Below are 22,242 nucleotides of genomic sequence, written 5' to 3' on the forward strand. Positions count from 1 at the left end.
GACCTTGGCACCTCCAAGATCCATAATACAGGCCAGACCAATCCTCATGGTGCCAGTTTCTGAGGCAGCAAGGCCACTAATGACAGCTATAAAAATGCAAGTGACACAGTGGTCATCAGGCAAGAGGCCCATTGGCAAATGCCCCTCAGGTCACAGTGACCTTGCCCATACAAGAACAGCAGATGCCTGCCATTGTTCCCAAAGCTCAGAGGAAATAATACTCCTGGCTTTCGTTTTCATCCAGCTCTTTATTCATGTTTTATTAAGATATCATCTACATACAATAAAATGCAATCTTTTTGATGTACAATTCTGTAAGTTTTGACACACAGCCATGTAACTACACCAGAATTAAATTATAGAAGAGTTCCATTGCCCTCCTGATTCTTTGTAGTCAGCCCTCCATAAATCTCTACTCCCTGGAAATTCTTGATCTATGTTTCCATAGTTTGGATTTTCTAGAATATTATTGAAATAGAAGCATACAACATGTAGTGTCTTCATATTGTATTCTTTGGTTTTGCATAATTTGCAATTTACCCATAGAGGTTCATGTATGTCCCTACTATTTTAAGTTTCTCAAGTTGTGACAAATTATACATAATATAGAATTGACCAACTTAACTGTGTTGAAGTGGCATTAAGTAACAGTGGCATCAAACACATTCTCATTGTGTGAACATTACTGTTGGCTCTATTCTTAGAGACTACCCTCATCAAAGTATTAATTTTTAACTTTAATTCCACTCCAGGTCCCTCGAGAAAAATCTGAAACTCTGACAACACATCCTGTTGGGAAAAGATATGAATGAATCGAGGCACATTTTAGAATGCCCAGTAAAATCCAAGTTCCAGTCTGTGGTCCTAGAGTGATTAAGAGAGCCGCTTTTCATTCTCAGAAGCATCTTGATTTGAATTTTTTTTTTTTAAGTATATGACTGCATCTGCCACAGGGAAAAAGTTTCTCTGAAGCAGTCCTGTGGGAAAGAGAAAATTCTAAGTCGCCATGGGAAGGTATTTGACAATACATACATACCTGATACTCACTTCTAAGATTTTTATCTGCACATGCCTATAAAATATCACCGCACCAGAAGCAATACAAAAACAAGAACAATATCAGAAGCAATCCAAGTAGCCATCTATAGAAAGCTGGTTACATAAACTGTGATCTATCTAAAACCCCAAAAAGAATGAAGCTCCCTATTGTTCTGATATGGAAAGAGCTGTAGAATACTCCTTCAAATGAGTAAAACAAAGAACAAGATACAGAGTATACTATTTCTTTTATGTAAGAAAGGCAGATGGTGAGAGGAGCAATGTATAAAGAAACTCCCCCAAAGAATTAGTGTATCTAGCTATGGATGAAGGGCTGGGTGGTCTAGAAGTGGGGTAGGGAACAATAAACCTTCTTTAGATATATTTTCTAATATCTTTAAAATTTTTAACAGTGTTTATAAAATAAAAAGAAAAATAGACTGAAATATTCCTTGCAAACAGAACTTCCAAATTTAATGGTATGACCTTTTTATTATAATCAATTGATTTCAATATTAAGATAATCAATACATTTGCCCTTTTACACTAAATATACTCAATACCCCTCAAATATCTGAAAACTTCTTTTTAAAATAAATTCATTTTTTGATTCTCCCTTTTCAAAGTTCATCATATAGTTTGGCTGAGCATGGTCCTCAAGATAATCTCTAAATTTCTAGACATTTCTCTTTTTTTTTCTCTTTGAAAAAAAAAAAAAGGATTGTTTTTAGCTGAGAAGAAACAATATACCTTAAAGTGTATTGTTTAGTTTTCACAATTTTATTCTTTAAAATGGGAAGGACCTGATCATGGTTTTCAGGATGCTAAGGCACTATTGACTTTCAATGACAATACCTGTTTATATAATAATGAGTTTTTTTTAAAAAAAAAGAATAGGAAAGCACTAATTAGGTGGCTTTCTCGTTAAATTTATAAGCATAAATAAACGTCACAGCAACTTGGTCATGGAAACCACCGATCTCAATGCAGAGCACGTGACAAAGAGTTTTAAGTCCCCAACTATGGTTGGTCACACCACCTGCCTCAAACAAGTCTCTCTTCATTCAACTTTCCTTCAACCCTCAGCTTCTTAACAACACCACGTGGAATCCAGAAGTCATCCTAAAATGTTCACCAGCACTCCTTGCAGAGCCCAGGCCCAGAGATCACAAATGCCTTCGAGGAATAGCAGAAGGAGAGACTTGCCACACTGACCAGAGCCCAAAGCATAGGCGGTTCACTCTGGAAAGGTCATACTGAGTGAAATGAGGTGGAAGGTTCCAGGAAAGGAGCCACACTGAGTGGCTGTTGTCAAGTGATTGTGGTCGTCAGAACCCAGCAGCTTTGATAGCATCCCTGGTAAGGACCTAGGCAGATGGTGCAGACTCCACTGATCAGTCACAAGAAGGGAAGTCATAAGGCCAGAGAGCCCTGAATGGAGCCCACTAGGTCACTGAGACCTAGAAACAGGCTGTCAGCTTTTAACAAAAGAAAATTATCATAAGGAATTACACTTCACAGGATGTGCATACCTGTAATACATTGTAGTCTCTATTTTAAGACACACTGTAAACCATCATATCCCAGTAATTTCTAAGAGATGTAAGAGATCACTACCTTGGTCGAGTTCCCCAATGAGAAAGGTGTGTCTGCTGGGGCAGATAAAATGCTGTAAGAATTCACACTAAATTCCTTTTCCTCTTCCCATGTGACACTGTGACACATATAAAGCCAGCTATATGATTTCTACATTTTAAGGAGGAAACAGATGCATAAATGTTGCCCCCTTCCCATTCTCCTCCAGTAAAGGACCTTTAAACTCTTTGTTCTATGTTGTTTAATCTAGCAGTCAGACTGTGCATTTCTGAGGCTGTGTCTTTAGATACTCTATTCTGTTCACTAATCAGCATTGTGTCTACAAAGTGAGAAGTCAGGGTTCAATCTATTTAATCTTTGTCAAAATTGTTGGGTAAGACCAGAAACATTCTGATGTAAGAAAATCTTCAAACTATGGGGAAACTTTCACCAGTAGGTATCTTTGACATTTGCCTATTTCACTTAACTTGCTATGTTCTTAATACGCTCTAATGAATGTCAAGGCTGAATTTAAAAAAAAAAAAAAAAGTTGAAATGCACATGTGGCAATAAAATGTAATAGAAAAAAAATATATAGTTTTTTTTTTAATTTGACAGAGAAATTCTTTCAAGGACCAATGCCACTGCACTTTGTGCAAGACTGTGATTTGGAAGTCATTTTTCCATCTTCAAGACCATTGCTGGGTTATGAATCTCTTGCAGAAGGCTGTGATAGTCTAGGAAAGAGATAGCAACTATATTACATCTGGAGAAAAAAATGTGATACTGAGACATATTAGGTTTCATAATTAGTATTTTTAAGCCCAAAACATTAAACAGGCAAAGTTGATATTTTTTAAGTTAATAAGGTTTCAATTTCCCATTTAAAAAATAATAAACCCTAAACTCCACCAACTCAAAAAAACAACTGATTAGTATACTACTGGTCTTTTAAGTTATCTTTTAGTTTCTCTTTCTGCACCCAAGAAAGGAATTTTTTAAAATTTTTTATTTTGGTTGCAATAAAGGCTTTTATCCTCACTGATAACATAACAAAATAACATTGTGATAATTCATGTACATGTGAAGCTATAACAGTATATAAATGTCTTTTACAAAATTCTGTTCAGTCAAATAACTGCATAATAGAAAGCAAATAAAGAAACCAATTACCACATAACCTATATATTACAAGATTTAGAAGTAAGTTGCGGGGAGCTAAGAAAATATTATCCTATTAAATAAGTAGATACACATGCATACACACACACACATACACACACACACACACACACACACACACGGAGTTTAAGTTTCTAGGTTAATTTCCCCAACTAAATTGAATCTATCAACAATGAATTATAATAATTGCTGAGCTCTGGTCATTAAGATTTTCCTTTCCTTCTTCTCAGAAGGCTGTTAGCCTTGGACAAAATGTCTACCAAGCTTCTTGTCTAGCAAGCTTCCTCTGCTCTAAAAGTCCATCTCCCAGCTCTTCACTCTCAGAATTATTCTGTGCCTCATGCCATGGCTCTCCTACCCAGGTCTTCACTTTTCCCCCCAAACTGGTTGGGGTCCCAAATTACCCAACTCTTGGGCTTCTTAATTCCAATGCCAGAAATTTGATTTACTGAACCCCAGAGCTGCAGGATCCCCTGATCCAATCAATATTCCAATTTTACCCCCATGGAAGCCATCTATACCATGAAATGTGCCTCACTGTGATCTATTCAAAAACACTTGCATCTTTAAAACATTGACTATTAACCCAAAGGATGGTGTAGAATTCCAGGAAATGTGAACGATAAGCATGGAGACACCTAAGCCACCAATACCAACATATTTTGCACCCAGAACCTCTACAGCAGCCAGTCAGCCCTGCCCTAGGTCTGCCCAGGGTCATCTCTTCCAGCTAGCACTGCTTTTTTGCAGATGCTCCCCTCCTGCACTGTGGAATCACAGACTAGCTAAGAACTTCAGGGTGGTGGCCCCATGGGACAAAGGCAGAACCCCAGGAAGGATGGGGCCAGGCAAGAGGTAAGTGCAGCCAGTGCCTAAATGGAAAGTTGGGGGATGGATTGGTGGCTCTGTCACTGTAGCTGAAAGAACAGATCTGGTGGCTGTCTTCTGTCCTATTCCTGTTAAAATTCTCTGCCAAGTTAAAGAACCGCATATATTTTTTCTATCACGTCTTTCTTTTTGACTAAGCTAAAATTCCTATTCTCCAAATTGGTCTAAATAAAAGCCGGTTGAATTGAAATATTTTACAACACCGGATGGCTTCAAGTGAAAAAGAGACATGATAATGGGATTCATTGATCAAAACCACTTAAATCTACTATGAGGAAAAGTAAGTTCAGCTGACTCATCATCCCCTCCCCCCTCCTCCACCCACAGACAACCGGATATACCTGCTCCCTCACCTGCATTTGTAAACCTGAGGTTAGGTGTAACTCAACTTCTCTTCCTCAGTCCTCTCACCAAATCCACAGCAATATGTTTTTAAGAGTGTATCATATATGTCCGTGGACAACGTTCAAAGGGGAAAGCACATGTAATAAAGTCCAAGTCCCCCCCACCTTCCCTCCTCCTAACTACCTGTATTTCACAAAGGCAACCCATACATCCTTTAAGAATTAGCCTATGCATATTTCTTTATCATCTGGATTAGCAAAACATACAGATTATTTTATACCTACCTACCCAAGCCACTTCCAATATCTTGGAAATCTGCCCCTTCTGGTCCACATAAAACCTCCTTATTACTACTAACAGCTAATCATATGCCCTCGGATGTGTGTAGTATCACTTGATTATTCCCTCACAGTAGTCAAATAGATATTCACATTCCTCTTGTGCTACAAAAATGTCCTGCTTACTCTAACTTCTAAATGTTCTCATCCAGGAGTTTTTAGTCCCCAAACTCAGTCCCACCACCATCCCCTCCAGCTTCTTAGCTTTGCTTCTCTTTCTCTTTGTGTGCCTACTCTCGTACCTACTCTCTCTTCTTTTTTTTGGAACAGGGTGTTGCTAAGTTACCCAGGCTGTCCTCTAACTCCTGATCTTCCTGCCTAGTCTCCCAGATAGCTGGGATTACAGGCATGCACCTGCAGTCCTGACTGCACATCCGCTCTCTCCTATCTCTTGCTCCTGCATTTCCACCGACTTTATTCTGCGCCTCAGCATCCCTCTCCCGGACTATCACAGTAGGCTTGCAACTGACCTCCTTTGTTTCTTGTCCTCCCTCTGGTCCATCCTCCAAAATGCACCCAAATGCACTGAATCACAATTCTTTCCACATCTGTCTCCAGCTTAAAATCCTTCAGCAGCTGCCCTACACACACCATGAAGGCCAAGCTCATTGGCACCCTCCACATGCTCCTGACTGGGTCCCCCTCAATGTCGTCATGCTGATTGAGTAATCAGACTGTGGTCCTCAGACAACACCAGGCCTCCTGCTTCTCTTCCTTTGCTCCAACTGGGCCCTCCTCCTGGAACATGCCAAGGTCGCGTTTCATCTAACTCTTTACCCAGGCTTCCAGACAGCTACGCCACCACCCAGGAGGTCATCTTTGACCCTTCGAACAAGCCCAGGCTTCCCCAGCTGCCAGTGCCTGCTGCAGCCTCCCCTGGGGTGACAACACAGTATAATCTCCTCCCCCTTCACCTGAGCTCCAGCAGAGATGGAATCCTGAATGGCTCACCTCTGTGACACTCATGTGGTCCTTTCACACGAACTGGTACAGAAAGTGAAGGAGAAGCAAAACTAAGAGGCTGGAGGGGACGGTGGTGAGGCTGGGCTTGGGGACTAAAACTCCCAAATGAGAAAACTGCCTGAAGAAGTCCTGTGGGTGTCAGAGGAGAGGACTAACAGGGCTTGTCATGTAGTAGGGCTCCAGGGTAGGAGGCTGACAAGTCAATGACAGGAGCATTTAGAGGCTGGCCAGTTAGAAGATGAGGTCCTCATGGAGGGATCTTAGGATAAGGAAGAAAGAACTGGGGACGACTCTGGATTGGTTTTAGGATCCAGAAACTTAAAATAAATGCAATATCTTGACCACTAGGGCTGGAAAGGGTTGTGAGTCAAATTTCAACCCACTCAACACTAACATTTTCAATAACATCCTGCTGCCACCAATCCAATCGGGCTGCCTACTGGGCTAAGTGCGGAAGTGTTAATTGTCTAGAATTTCCTCCGCACTGCAATTTCCTGGGCTTGATCAAACGCCCATATGGAACTTCATTTTCTCCTTTTATGACTGAAGGATTATCACTCAGCCCTCACATTTCCCCTAGGGAAGCGGAGGCTCCAGATGCGCCAGCCCTCGTTATAGGATTTTCCAAGAGCTATGCATATTTTCTTTGTACATGTAGCTTTGCCATTTATTATTCATTCTACCAACTATCTAATCTATTAATGTGCTGAGCTTTCTTTATAAATCATGAATTAGCTATGTGGCATTTTGGTGAACAGTAAAACTGTCAGGGTGTGATGTGTGGAAGTCTTGTGCAGCAGAAATTTCCTCTTGCTATCCTTCCTGAGAAAATAACATGAAACTAGCCAAGGGTAACTATGTTTTTCTAAGATTTTCAATTCTAAAGGAAGATAGAAGCTATGGTCTCATCATTTGCTTATTCGTTCTAACACATATTTATTAGAAGCCTACTACATAACAAGCACTGCATTAGGTGCTAAGAAATAAAAACAGAGGAACATAATTCAGCTCCTTCAACACCCAGTTATGTACCAAGGAGGAAGCAAGCAAAATGTCAAACTGGGTCACAAGATGTAGTCATAGTTCTGTTCCCTTAACACAGAGAAGGCAAATTAGTGGGCCACAGGGTAAATTCAAACATGATTCATTTGGCCCAAACTATGTTTTTAAAAACATGACTCAGTATTTTAAAAAACTAAATCAAGAGATTTCACAAAATTAAACTAAATTTAATAGTTTCACCTTCTCTTTGGAAATGCATTAAAGTATCTACAATATTGATTCACATTCTCACAAAACACAAGTCCCCCAGAACCAAGTTGCAGCTGCCCCTCTGTGCGGAGCCATGCCCTCCGCAGGGTGCAACCCAACCAGCATGTCCCCACTGCTCTGTCAGCTTTCTGCATGAGCATTAGTCATCAAAAGTGAAAAATAAGAGGCGGACTGAGAGGACAGTCTGACTCAAGAAAAATCAGATAGAGAATAATTTTCTGAAGCCGTGAAGAACCCCCCTGTATGCTGGATATGCAAACGTGGAACACACAGCACAGTTCACTCATGTATGTAAAACGGGGGCTGCCAAGGGCATCTGCACCTCCGCCCTCTGCTCCAAGAGTCATCCATCATGTACTGGGCAGCAGAGAACATCAGAAGTTCCAGTCCTCTTCTAAGACGGAAGTCCTTAACATCAGATACCAAAATGTGAGATATTTCTTATCTCCCTTCTTCCCGATCAGGCCGTAAGGATTCTATCTTCTATTTCCACTTGCTGAGGTTATTTGTCTATGGGAATCCAATGCTGTGCTAAAATAAAAATGTAACCTCTCTCCCCATGTGTCTCCAACACTTAGAACTGACCTGTTCCCGGCCTCATTAGTAATCAGGAAAAGCCAATTACAATTACAATTAGGAAACCTGGTCACAAAAGTCCATGGCCAGAATGTCATAAAATAAGAAGAAAACTCACAAACAAGATGCAGTCACTTTTAAGAGCAATTGACAATAATCAGTAAGGTTGAAGGGGCAGATGCTCTGTGACCCGCACTGGGACTAGTAACACATGCCCCTGAGTGGTAGCTTCTGACCTTTTCCCTATGACTCTCAGCGAGAAATTCATTTTACATCATGGCCCAGTCCGTGTGCACATGTGTGTGCCCCCGCCACACATTTAACAGAAAGAACCATTTAACAAAACACCTTTATAATACACAGTTTATTATTTATATAATATACAATTCATAATCTTAATTTTTATGTTAGTTACAATCTATTAACTTGATTTCATGACTCATTAATGGATGACAGTTTGAAAAACAGTGGACTAGGAAGACCTTTCAGGTGTCTATGGAGTTATCAGAAATTTTGCTGCATTAATTTTGCTAAGATTTAAAAATTAAAAATCATCTCAATGCCCATCAACTTCAGACAGGAAAAATAAAATTTTATATTCACATGATGCTCTTCCCATAGAACAGTTAAAGAAAATAATATAAATGAATCTATTTTAATGCCCACCCCACCCCCCAAAATGCTAGTATTTTTCCTTTAAAAAGCAGGCTACATATACTCTGTATGCTTTCATCACACAAAATAAAACTGTATATATTTCCTTGGATATATACATACATAAAGTAAAAGGATAATATCATTTAAGGAAATGCTCACACCTGTTTCTATAGTGGTTTTCTTGGGGATGGTACATGGGGAAGGGATTAAGATAAGGATTTGAGGCTGTAGTTGTATCCAAATTATTTTACTTCTATTATTTATTTTTTTATAAAATGCTAAGATAAAGCATAAGGTGTGCATTCAATATGGATGTGCATTCAAATTGAATATATTGTTTATATATTTTTTAAAGTCATAAAATAAAAATATAAAATAAGTTTTAAAAGATTACCTTTTCAACGTACACTTTCTCTCCTAAGACAGGAACTAAGTGAACATCAGAGGTTTTGAAAATCCATTCTCTAATACCCTGCAGCTCTCAGAGGGTACGGTATCAACAAGAAGCTTTGACGTTAATATTTCAGTTTCACAACACCTTGGGGCAGAAGGTAAAATGAACTTAAGTGGTTGGTTTTCAGAACTAGTTAAAACTGGACTTTGGAGAAATTAAGATCACCTGGGGTTTCTGAACATTAAAATGCTCTACTCCCAAATACACACTGCTTATTCTGAAACTTTGGTGGTTGAAATGCTGCCTGGTGCTGAACATGCAAGATTTTAGCTGACTTCTTGCATGGGCCACCTACTAAAGTAACGTAGAAAGACTTTTCAGGAACCAATTACTTGTGGAATAATAATGCTGACTCTTTTCTGTGGGTAAGTCTCTTGGAAGAACAGCAGGGTCACTTATCAGAGATGCCATTCATTCTCATACCTGTGACTTCTGTGACTCTAAAGGTTGGCGTTTCCCCCACCCAGAGTGTGGACCCCTCTGCCATCTTCACTCTCCAGAAATAGCTTTGTGCAGACCTAGGATGCAAAGCAGTATCCAAAATCGGTTTGACCTAAGCCAATATTCCTCAATAGTCATTCTGTGTGTGTAGTTTGAATATCCCCAAGCTCAAACTGTGTCTTGTGAAATTTGTAAGTTCTCCTGAGTAATAAAGCAATAAATTATATGCTGGAATTCACCATTAACACTTGAAATCAGTGTTAATGTGACTTTTCTGTCTAATATAGTTGTTTGTATGCAAGACACAAAGTTCACCCACTATTTTATTTTCAAAGGAAGCTTTGGGATCATGGAAAGAAAATGGTAAATGGGATAAGAGCACCTAAATTTGCGTTGCATTTTGGCCACATGGAAGTCTTCTGACTTTGGACAAATGTTTACTGTTTTGCAACTTAGGTTCTTTGTTTGTACTTTCTCACATATTTGTATGAGAATCAAATAAGTTCAGGAAGGTGAGATAATTTCTGCACGAAATAAGCATTATGAAAACATAGGATGGTGCTTTTATTTGTGGCAACATTAATGAGCGTAATGTCTATATCCCATTATGAGATGCAAATTAACACAGGAGATTGCTATTTCCATATTTGTACATTATAGCCCATTCAATTTTTTTCTATAGCTCTTATTGCTATAGTCCTAATGGGTTTAATATTTCTCTCAACTATTAATTTGAATTCTTTCTATTTTACAATTTCTTTTTCATTTTGAGAGAGCAGGCACTCAGATTGTTTCTCAAAATGAAAACCTGAGGATTCCTTTCAATGTATCCTAGGTACCTGGCTCATCCGACCATTGAGTGATATTTGCTTTCTTTATGAAACAGTTCATTTTGTTGTGTTCCACTGGCCTCAAACTACATATCTGGCCTCAGTTTACCAATATTAGGGGAAAAATAATACCAAGATCATTATAGAGTTATTTTATTTTTAAAATACCCGAAGCCCAGATATCTTTAAGATGTTTTCAAATGATTAAAATGATAAAGCTTCTCCCATTTTTGGACTATTCCAGATCCAATACCCACCTCTAATTTCTGGCACTGTGAAATTATTGACTTGTGAGCAATATTCAGATTAAAATACAAGTGACTTAGTGAATCAAATATTGGTTACTGCTCTTACCTCCATCTACATCAGATGTCCTTGAAAATCACAAATACCCAAGATAAATGCCATGTGTGGGCACCTTTGTCACACCGGGTCCTTCCCTCAACATGGACACAACAGGGTCTCTAACCCTGAGTATCTCGCCTGGCCATTAACACCAAGCAGAACCCAGGAAAGCACATCTGTACAGCCCTTGTCAGGTGGCCCTGAAATGGAAGCACCATCCTGCTTTCAGAGGACACCTCTATTTTGGCTCAGCGTTTTGTGGGTTTTAGTCCACTATCCCTTGGCTACATTGCTGAGGTCTGTGATAACACAGTATATCATGGCAAGAGAGCATGGAAGAGGAACTTGTCACCTCATGGTGGCCAGGAAGTAAAAGAGAGAGAAATAAGAAGCCAGGATTCCAATATCACCTTCAAGGAAGTACGCCCAGTGAGCTAAAGTCCTTCACCTTCTAAAGGTTTCTTCTACCTCCCAAAATACCAATGGCTGGGACCAAACCTTCAGCACACAGGTCTTTGAGGAACACTTATTTGAAGCATAGCATTTACATGAAAAGTTCCATCTCCCAGTAAGGTCAAGATTTAAATTTTCTTGCCTTTCTTCATGTTCTAATTCATGGTTCAAAAGAAGGAAGCAAACTGTTCTCTGAAAGCTCACTGGGTGTGCTTCCTTGAAGGTGATATTGGAATCCTGGCTTCTTATTTCCCTCTGTTTTGCTTCCTGGCCACCATGAGGACATAGTGAATATTTTAGGCTCTGTGGGTCACACAATCTCTGGTCACGGCAAATCTACTGATGTAGTGTGAAGGCAGTAAAAACAAAATGATCAGGGCTGGCTGTCTTCCAGTCGGATTCTATTCACACACACAGGTGGCAGGACAGTTCTGCTACGCAGGCCATAAGCGGCTGACCCCTGTTCTACAGATACTCACAGATTAGCCTCAGATTCACCAGTTTGAATGGTGGCTAAGGACTATTTCACAATGCTAAACCATTCATATTTTTCTTTAATTTGTATAGGTCAATATCTAGACACTGCATGCATGAAGCTTAATACTTATTTTTTACACTGACAATTAGACAATTTTTGTAAAAAAAAATTTCTTTTCATAAAAGTATTTAATGAGAAGTAAAACTTCAAAATATTAAAATTGCAGTTTTATTAATAATAATTTTATTCAAGACTTTGATATCATGAATTGTAATCAGTATTCTGCTTTTTATCTTACTGCATAACTGAATATTTTAGTGAAGATGATAATTTTGAAAAATTTATTTTATATTTTTTATGAAAATAGATTTATGTTTTGCATACTTTGGATAAATCATATTTTCTAATTCTCTAGATGATTAAGAATAAATGAAGATTGTTTTAGAAATAGAGATTATGAAAGAAAAAGTCAGGAAAGAAAAAGGTTAAAAAGTTTTAAAGGTTTAAAAAAATATTTTTTAAATGCTAAAATGAAGGCAAAGAGGCTTCTAGAGAATGAGCCACATAGAGTTCATCAGCAGGACATGGTAATTTGCTTATTTAATGAAGATTCAATGACTGATCGATGCACGAAAAATGAGCAAGAAAAATATCTTCATCTAGTCCAAGTTCTTAACTGGTAAGATAAAATCCCAAGAACTTTGGATTTTTTATTAAATCAAAACTTAATGAGACATGCCAATCATTGAATACAGACCAGAAGCCAGGTACTTAGTTCTCTTTCCCATCTTGCAAGATGGCAGGTGAGAAGGCTGAGAAGCTGGACACTAAGGAGAAGAGACCTAGAGCCAAGAAGGCTGAGGCTGTTGGCAAGATTAAAAAGGGAGACCCTAAGGCTAAGAAACCCCAGGAAGGGAAGCCCCACTGTAGCTGAAACCCCCAATCTGCTACAGAGTCCTGAAAAGCCATGTACAAGAAGAAGTACTCAGCTGCTAAGTTCCAGGTTGGAAAAAAGGAGGAGAAATTTCTTGCTACTGTCACAAACCAGTCAGTGGTGACAAGAATAGTGGTACCAGGGTGGGAAAGCTTCGCAAAATGCCTAGATACCATCCAGCTGTAGATGTGCCACAAAAGCTATTGATCCATGGCAAACCCCCCAGATAGCATGTGAGAAAACAGCAAGCCAGCATCACTCCTGGGACCATCTGGGTCATCCTCCCCGGGGGGCCACAGAGGCAAAAGTGGTTTTCCTAAAGCTGCTGAGCAGTGGCCTCTACTATGATGGGACCTCTTTCCCTGAGTCGAGTTCCTCTGGGTAAAATACACCAGAAATCTGTTGTCCACCTCCACAAAGATGGATATCAGCAACCTAAAAATCCCAAAGCACCTCACTGATGCTTAACTCAAGAAGACGTTGCGGAAACCCAGACACCAGGAAGGTAATGTATTCAACACAGAGAAAGAGAGATATAAAATTACAGGGCAGCGCAAGGTCCAACAGAAAGCTGTGGACTCACAAATTTTACCCCAAACCAAAGCTATTCCTAAGCTCCGGGCTCCATTAGATCTGTTTTTGCTCTAACAAATGGAATTTATCTTCACAAATTGATGTTCTAAATTTCTTACCAAGAACCTAATTAAATAACTGATGCATTTTGGAAAAAAAAAAACTTAATGATATTAGCATCCCATTTTCCCGAATGTGATAATAGTACAAAATAATAAGTTCTGTCATTTGGGTTTTTTTTAAATGACATCCACTCATACAAAATCATAATTTTTCTTCATTTTTTTTCAAAACTTCCATTGCAACCACATAATTGTCAAGGTATGAGAACAAAACATATTTTATTTAATGATTTGTTCATTCAATTTATAACTTTTAAGTGTGTAAGTACACAGTATGTGAACCTCCCTTTATATTTTGTCCCAGCCTCATAGCATAAAATATGCTTTGGTTCATTCATATAGAAAAACATACATTAAAAATTAATTTTTGAACTGAATATTTGTAGAAAAAGATGTTTGAAATGCAGTGTTACCTAAGAAAAAAGAATTACTACTGTAAATAATTTATATGCATTCAAAAAGCAAATTGGAAATACCTGAAGACTTTATACTGTAATGGTGGTAGCATGAATGATTTTTATCTATTGCATGTTTTGATTACATAAACATAAGCCAATATTAATAAGAAACAATTATTATTAAAATGAATACTATAGTTCTATGTCTCTTGATATTACTTTGGTACCAGGAATTGAACCCAGGTTGCTTTACCACTGAGCTACTTATCTAGCTCTTTTTAGTTTCTTATTCTGAGACAGGGTCTCAGAAAATAGGTTAGGACCTCACTAAGACACTGAGGCTGGCCTCAAACATGCAATCCTCCTGCCCCAGCCTCCCAAGTCACTGGGATTACAGACTTGTACTACCACATCTGGCTCCAACATTTTCATGTTCATATGTGTTTTTATATGATATTTATAACACACAGGGACCACAGTCATATACTCCATTTTAAATAAATTGCTCTCACTATATATGGTAGTCTTCCTTATCCATGGGGGATGTATCCAAGATCCCTAGTGATGCCTGAGACCATAGATAATACTGAGTTTTCTATAAACTATCTTTTTCCTATACTTCTAATCTTATGACAAAGTTTAATTTATAAATTAGGCACAATACAAACAATATAGCAATATTGTAATAAAATTATGTGAACGTTCTCTCTCTTTAAATATCCTGTGCTCTTATACTCTATTTTTGGACCACAGTTTACTATTGGTAACTAAAATCTTGGAAACTAAGCCATGAATTTAAGCTGAGCTGAGTTTTCCTGTGATGATGAACATTTTGCACAACACATCATCTGGATGGCAGGGACACGTGTGTGTGAGATGGATGGCTTGGGCAGCCTGACATGGGAATGGCCCCAGGGCTAAAATCTAGATCCTGCCTCTGATTTCTCACACAGATTCCTGACACCCTCAGCCAAACAGGCAGAAATGTGTTTTTGGTGAAGAAATGTCTAGAATGTCTTCCAACCAATGACAGAGTCTTTTTCAAATGACAATGATGCCGAGGATGACATAGACAGTGAGGCTTTAATCCCCCCAGCACGTCCTCTCTTGGGAAAATCAAGAGTGTCTAGAGCAGACCAGAGCTTCCTTTTGTTCTTACCAGCAAGGCTGAGGGTATAACAGCAGGGTAAATCCTAAATCCAATATCCAGCAAACCACAATTGCACTTTGTTGCTCTCCACCATCATAGAAAGCACCCGATGGATGATTAGACAGTTTTGGCAAGCGCATCCTCCTTCCATTAAAAACAGGAGAATGTTGCAATGGGATACTGAATAGTTGAACTCAGGGTGTACTACATGTTCAAAGATAAGAAGTTATATTTCGTGTGTTGGTCATCTTCCTAACCAACAGTCCTCTTGGTGGACAGTTCCATCACTACTGCCGTCCATGGCTGAATTACGTGGTAACAACTTATTGGAACTACATTATACTTACATTGTCAAGTTACTGCCTGGTATGTCTTCTAGGGAGTTTCATGACTCAGTTAATGATGTCTAGTATGTCACTCCCAGACCATGGGAACCAGGTTCAGAATATTCTCACCTTTACCAAACTTAATCAAGGGGAATTTTGCTACTATTCTCAATGAACTCAGCTTGTATAGAATTCCTATGAGGATTATTATCCCTCAAATAAAACAAAAAACAACACTATATGATTTGTAAACTTTCTAAATATTTTAGGATGGATATCATTTCTGCAAGGTATAGGTACAGGCTTATGAAGACAGGCATTAAACACGTGAGCTTAGGAAATGCTCAAAAGAGAATAATAAGCCCTTCAATAAAGTGTTAATTAAAAGACAATTCAAAATTATCTAGGAACTTAAATAAAATCAGCATTTGCAAATCAAAGAATGTGCAAATAAACTGTATGTCTTTAAGCAAGTCTCCAAAATGAAAGGTTGTGACAATCAGAACTTATTCTTCTGAGCAACAACAGAATTTTCTAGGAATTGATCATTTTTTGCTATTTTGATGCTGATCCAAAAAAGGGAGGTCATGTCTTTAATTTACTAAGTGCTATTTTTCAGGGCATCAGAAATGTAACAATATAATTAAAGACTCCAGCTTTTCATTATTACTTTATTCCATTATTATCATTTGGTTAATAATGCTAAGGAAAATATAAACATCTCCTTTTTATACACACTAGGGATCTCTTTATAAAGATGTCATCTTAGAGCACTGTCTAGTTGGCCAATGTGATGGCAATTCCATGCATCCAAATGTCTAGCCATGGTGGTCAATTCTAGGGGGTGGTCAACCAGTCTAGATGTTGCTGCAAAGGTAGTTTTCAGTTGTGAAACATTTAAATAAATACGCAGAGTTTGAGGGAAGCAAATTACATTCCATAATGTGAGAAGGCTACATCTAATCTGCTGACGTCCTCAAGAGGAGGACTGAGGTCCCCAGAGGAAAATGAAAGGCTGCCTCCAGGTGGCCTTCACATTGGAGTTGCAATGTCAACTCTTGCCTGGGTCTCCAGCTTGCTGGCCTGCCAGCAGGGTGCAGACTTGCCCATCCCCATGGTTGTGTGAGCCAATTCCTAAAAATAAATCTGCTTATTGTACACTCATACACATTCTATTGGTTACATTTCTCTGAAGATCCTTGACTAACACAATCACTCAGGCAGGCATCTCTGAACTGCTGACGTGCAATGCAAAGCAGCTTCCAGGTGACCCTCTCATAATCATTGTTACAATCCACTACATACTTCAGACAGGGATCAATGCCAACCTGAGACAGGCAGACAGGAGCAATAACCACCTGATAGCCCGCTTTAAAGTACACATACCAAGATTCAAGATCTGGGCCCACTTTGGACAATGAGCCTCAACAAAGGACTGAGGGACTATGCCACAGTTTCCCTGCACACTGAATGGGACACCTGCTGACACCCCTGCCCACCTCAGGAGGCTCCAGTTAATTAAGCTCATCATCCGAAATAACTTTGTAAACTGCAAAGAAATGCACACTGACAGAAGAGCTAGAAGACAGCAAATACTAAATCACTACCATCTGCACGAACCTTATTATAACGATGCAGGTTGAAACAAGAGGCACTTCCCGTTACACTTCTAAAATGGAAAGTGTCACACTTATGTCACAGGGTAACTGCAATTACCGTGCTCTTCATCAGCTAAAGGGAGCAATCACACACAACCCGCATGTTTCTAAAATAGGAGCCACATGGAAAGTGAGAGAACATATGGAACATCAACTATACATGCGCAGCATGGGACCCTGCCAAGACGGAGCAGGGCTGAAAGTAGTGATTCTGTTCAGGAATGCACAAGCAAGAAAGTCCAGCCATCAGTACACGGTGTGGGACTTTGTCATCACCACAAGGCTTGGTCCTTCTAAGCTAAAAACTCAGGTGTTACAAACACAGAAAAGTTTCCTGGCCACTGCTGAAACTCAGAAAGACTGGAATATTGACCCAGTTCACATCAGGCCAACGCAGCAATGCATGAAAAGTCACAGTGGACTTATTCAGCCCCATGTCAATTATAACTGTGGTTACACCTGTGGCCATGGTCCTTTGTAATGCAGAGCACCTCCAAGGTCAGGCACTGCCTGCTACTGTGGCTGCCACCCACAGGGATTGCTAAACCAGCCAGTGGGTGCTGGCCTGCTGCGGCCATCTGCCTCTCCTTAGGAGAACCTCAAATATGAAGTCACACAGGTGACAAAAGAGTGGAAAACAGAGACACCCAGTACCAATGGCTCTATCTTGGCAGGACCCCTATCTAATAACTTAACAATTATGAATAAGCAAGAAACCGGAAGCTTCTGCCAGCTATCATGGAACTGTGAGGAGAGTCTGCTGAGTGCTAAGCTTATTCCAGGGCAGATCCAGTCCATGGAAGAAGGGTCACACTGTTGGAGTCACACCCAAAGGAGGAGATGCCCTGAACCCTTCAGCTATGTGAGTCACTACAGTCCCCAGACACAGAAAACAGGACAATACCAGTGAGTTCAAGAAACAAAGAGGCACTGACAGGCAGGCTCTGGGGTCAGGATCTAAGTGCTACAGGAATGACACCATCTGTCTTCCGTTTTCAAAAGCTCTTTTAATTGCAGAATGAAGACCAGACGAATAGGACAGGTGTACGGAACAGTGGCTTGGACTAGAATAAGAGTAGTGAAGAAGGAGCTGGGAGCCTCATCTGAAAGTAGAGGCCAAAGGACTTGGGAGGCTGTTGGTTGTTGACTCCAGTAGCAGAGCTGACGGTGCCAGGATTCACGAGAACGGGGGGCCTAGGGAGGAACCAACTCACTGGGGGAAATCGGGAGTCCTATTTTGGAAATATTACTTTTGAGATTATTTGATTAACTGAAAAAGTACAAATCTCAGTGGAATGGTTGGGCTGGAGGTCCAAATTTTGGAGAAACCACAGCTTTTTACAGCCAGGGACTGGGTGAGACCTTATGGGAAAAGAGGGAATGAAGGAAGGACACGGAGCCCAGTGCTGAGCAGGGGACACACTCACATTCAGAGGTCAAGATGAAGCGCACACACGGCCCTACTAGACAGTGCCCAAGGCGAAGGCTGAGCAGTGTGGCCATGAGGGAGCACCAGAGCCAGAGGTGGCACAAGACAGAAGGGTGTTTCAAGACGGAGCACGCTTGGGTTTGGAACCTGAATGTCCCCCCAAAGACCCATGCTGTGAAGACTCCGGCACTATTGGGAGGTGGTAGTCAACCTTTAAGTGGTGGATCTAGTGGGAGGAAGTTGGGTCACTGGGGGGCATTGAAGGGGATTTAGGGACCCTAGCCCCTTACTTCTCTCTTTTGTTTCCTGCCCACTGTGGCATGAGAAGACCTCTCTTGGCTCATGCTCCCCACCACTGACCCAAAGCAATGGGGCCTAGCAAACAAGGACTGAAACCTCTGAAATCAAGAGCCAAAATAAACCTTTACTCTTTTTAAGTAGATTTTCCCAGGCATTTTTGTCATAGCAATGGAAAGCTGACCAAGACAGAGGGAGGGAATGGGCCACTGTACAAAGGCTCGCAAAATGAAAGAAAGATGATGACTAAAGTGACCACTGGAGTTGCTGAATGGAAGTTACTGTTGAAGCTGGCAAGAACAGCCCATCAACAGTACATCTACAGGTATGTATATTATGCTGTGTTGAAAGGGAACAATATTTTGCCCCCACAGAAAGGAACAGAGTATCAGATGTGAAAGGGACTTTCACTTTTTATATTACTTGAAATATATATTATAGAATATATAATTTGCTTTTTATAATATTTTATATTATTTAAATATATTTTATATTATTTATATGCAGATACTCTATTTTCATTAAAAGATTTCAGTTTTAAAATCAAACTTTTATGAAAAAAGAAGAAAGGAAGAGTGAGTGGGGCTCTATTATAGCGCCAGCGTTTCTGTATGCCATTTGGGAATACACAGTAGAAGGGAGACATTGATGGTTCAAGGGCGCAGGAGAGAGGACCATGGGCTTCCTTAGGACACTCAGCCTACAAGCTCAGCCCCACCCATCCTCAGGGCTGGACAGGATGCGGTGCACATGGACCCAGCATCCACGAGGCCAGAGAGGGACTCACACAGCTCTGACCCAGCACCTCTGAGCAGCCCAGGGCAAGTCCTGGATAGAGAGGCCTCTGCAGTCTTCTCTAACACTCCTCCCCAAATCCTGGTTTACTAAGTCCAGCAATTTTGGATACATTCCAATAATGTAAACAAGTACAGAAATTTGTCAAAATATATCAAAAAAATGTTCAAATGTTTACTCTCTTCAATCCAAGAATTCTACTCCTTTATTTTTCTCTCCACAGAAGAAGAAATAAGAATGGTCAACAAATTTTTGAAAAAGTATTCAACATCTCTAGCAATTAGAGAAATGCAAATTAAAACTACACCAAGATTCCACCTCACTCCAGTCAGAATGGCAATCATCAAGGAGACAAGCAACAATAAGTGTTGGCGAGGATGTGGGGGAAAAGGCATCCTCATACATTGCTGGTGGACTGCAAATTGGTGCAACTACCCTGGAAAGCAGTATGGAGATTCCTAAGAAAACCTGGAATGGAACCACCATTTGACCCATTCATCCCACTCCTACATTTATACCCAAAGGACTTAAAATCAGCATATTACAGTGATGCAGCCACATCATTGTTTATAGCAGCTCAATTCACAATAGCTAACCTATGGAACAACCTTTGATAGATGAATAAAGAAAATGTGGTATACACACACACACACACACACACAAACACACAATGGAGTATTACTCAACCATAAAGAAGAAGGACCTTATGACATTTGCCAAAAAATGAATGGATCTGAAGATTATCATGCTAATGAGAATCAGTCCCAAAAACTCAAGGTCAGATGTTTTCTGTGATAGGTGGAAGCTAACTCACATGGTGGTGTGGGGGAGGGGGGGGGCTGGAATAGAAGTGCAGTAGACAATGGAGAATGGAAGGAAAAACAGTGGAATGAATCTGACAACCACACAGTGAATCCCACCACCATGTAATCCATAAGAATGGGACTCTAACTATATTCATGCTTGTATAATTATAGCAAATGGATCCTGCTATCATATATGACTAAAAAGAACCAATAATGAATAAATAAATAGAATTCTACACCTAAGACCCCATTCTGAGAAAATAATCAGTGAGATAGTCAGTTTTCCACCCAGTGATGTGCACAGAGTACGGTTTAAAATAACAAAAATGATATTTCCCCAAAGGTAACGTAAAAATGACCAACAATTATATGGAAAGGTGTTTCACATCATTAAGCATCAGGGAAATGCAAATCAAGACCACTATGGCAGGCGGTCTCACGCTCCTTAGGATGCAATTATCAAAAAGTCAAAAGATAACAAGCACTGGTGAGGGTGTGGAGAAAAGGGAACTCACGTACACCACTGATGGGGTTGGGAGAGCCATTATGGAAAGCAGTATAGAGATTCGTTAAAAATTAAAAACAGGACTATCATATGACCCAGCAACCCTTCTTCTGAATATATACTCAAAGAAAATGAAACCACCATCTTGTAAAGAAATCTGTAGTACCATGTTCATTGCAGCATCATTCACAATAGCCAAGTCATACAAATAATCAAAGTGTTGAGAGATGAACTAATAAAGAAACCATGTAGGGGGGGGGTGTATAAAATGAAATATTATTCAGCCCTTAAAAGGAACAAGATCTTGCTATTTGCCAGAACACAGATGATTTAGGACATTATGGGAAGTAAAATAAGTCAGACTCAAAGAAAAATATTGCATGATTTCACTTATATGTGGAATCTTTTTTAAAAAATCAAATATACAGAGATAGAGAACAAAATAATGTTTATCAGGAGAAAGGGAGAAAATGAGAATATGTAATTGAGAGTATACAAAGTTATATAGCCACAGAATGAACAAGTCTAGGGAAACAATGTACAACTATAGGTAATAAAATTGTGCTGGATATGAAATTCATGCAAAATTAGTAGATTTTAGCTTCTCTTACTTCAAAAAGTAAAAGAATTGAGTAGCTGTTATGTTTTAGATCTGAAATGTCCCCCATAGTCTCTTGTGTTGAAGACTTGGTCCCCAGAGCAACTGCATCCAGAGTCAGGACATTGGGAAGTGATTTGACCATGAGGATGCTGACCTCATCAGTGGACCCATAGTTGAGTGGAGTAGTGCTCAGAAGAGCTAGAAACTGCAGGTGGCCGAGGGTTGGAGGAAGTAGGTCACTAGGGGTGTGCCCTGGAAAGGTATTTCCGGTCCCCTGCTCCTTGCGTACCACTGCTACCTAATTCCAGAAAAACTGAGCAGCTTTTCTCCATCAGGCCTTTCCACCATGATGCTCTGTCTCACATCAGTCCCAAAGCCAGCCAGCCCTGTACTGAGACCTCCGAAACCGTGAGCCAAGATGAATCTGTCCTCCACTAGATTGTTCTTCTCAGGTATTTGTCACTGCAATGAAAAGCTGTTAACACTGTAGCTCTACAAGACAGACATATAACCTTTTTTAAACAGACATATAACCTATCTTTAATTGTCCCACAACATCATGTTGCATGCCTTAAATATTCCCAATAAAATTTATCTTTAAAAATCACGAAAATCTGCAAGCCCTCAAAATGATCCGACAAATAAATTACCCTCAGAATAGGGAATGTTTTGAAGCTATTAAAAATCATGTTCCTGAAGACCATTCAACAAAGTAGAAAGCATCTTGCCATACAAAGTTTAAATGAAAAGTTAGACGGCAAAACCATATGTCTTGGAGGATCTTGATTATGAACTACAGCCTATGATAAAGAA

General features: G+C 39.7%; 1 pseudogene; it reads left to right on the plus strand.

Annotated features, from left to right (window-relative positions):
• Nucleotides 1–12,631: 12,631 nt before the first annotated feature.
• LOC143411742 (large ribosomal subunit protein eL6 pseudogene) lies at nt 12,632–13,452 on the plus strand (annotated as a pseudogene).
• The last annotated feature ends 8,790 nt before the right edge of the window (nt 13,453–22,242 follow it).

This window comes from Callospermophilus lateralis, chromosome 12 (assembly GCF_048772815.1).
Source record: "Callospermophilus lateralis isolate mCalLat2 chromosome 12, mCalLat2.hap1, whole genome shotgun sequence".
Taxonomy (NCBI): domain Eukaryota; kingdom Metazoa; phylum Chordata; class Mammalia; order Rodentia; family Sciuridae; genus Callospermophilus; species Callospermophilus lateralis.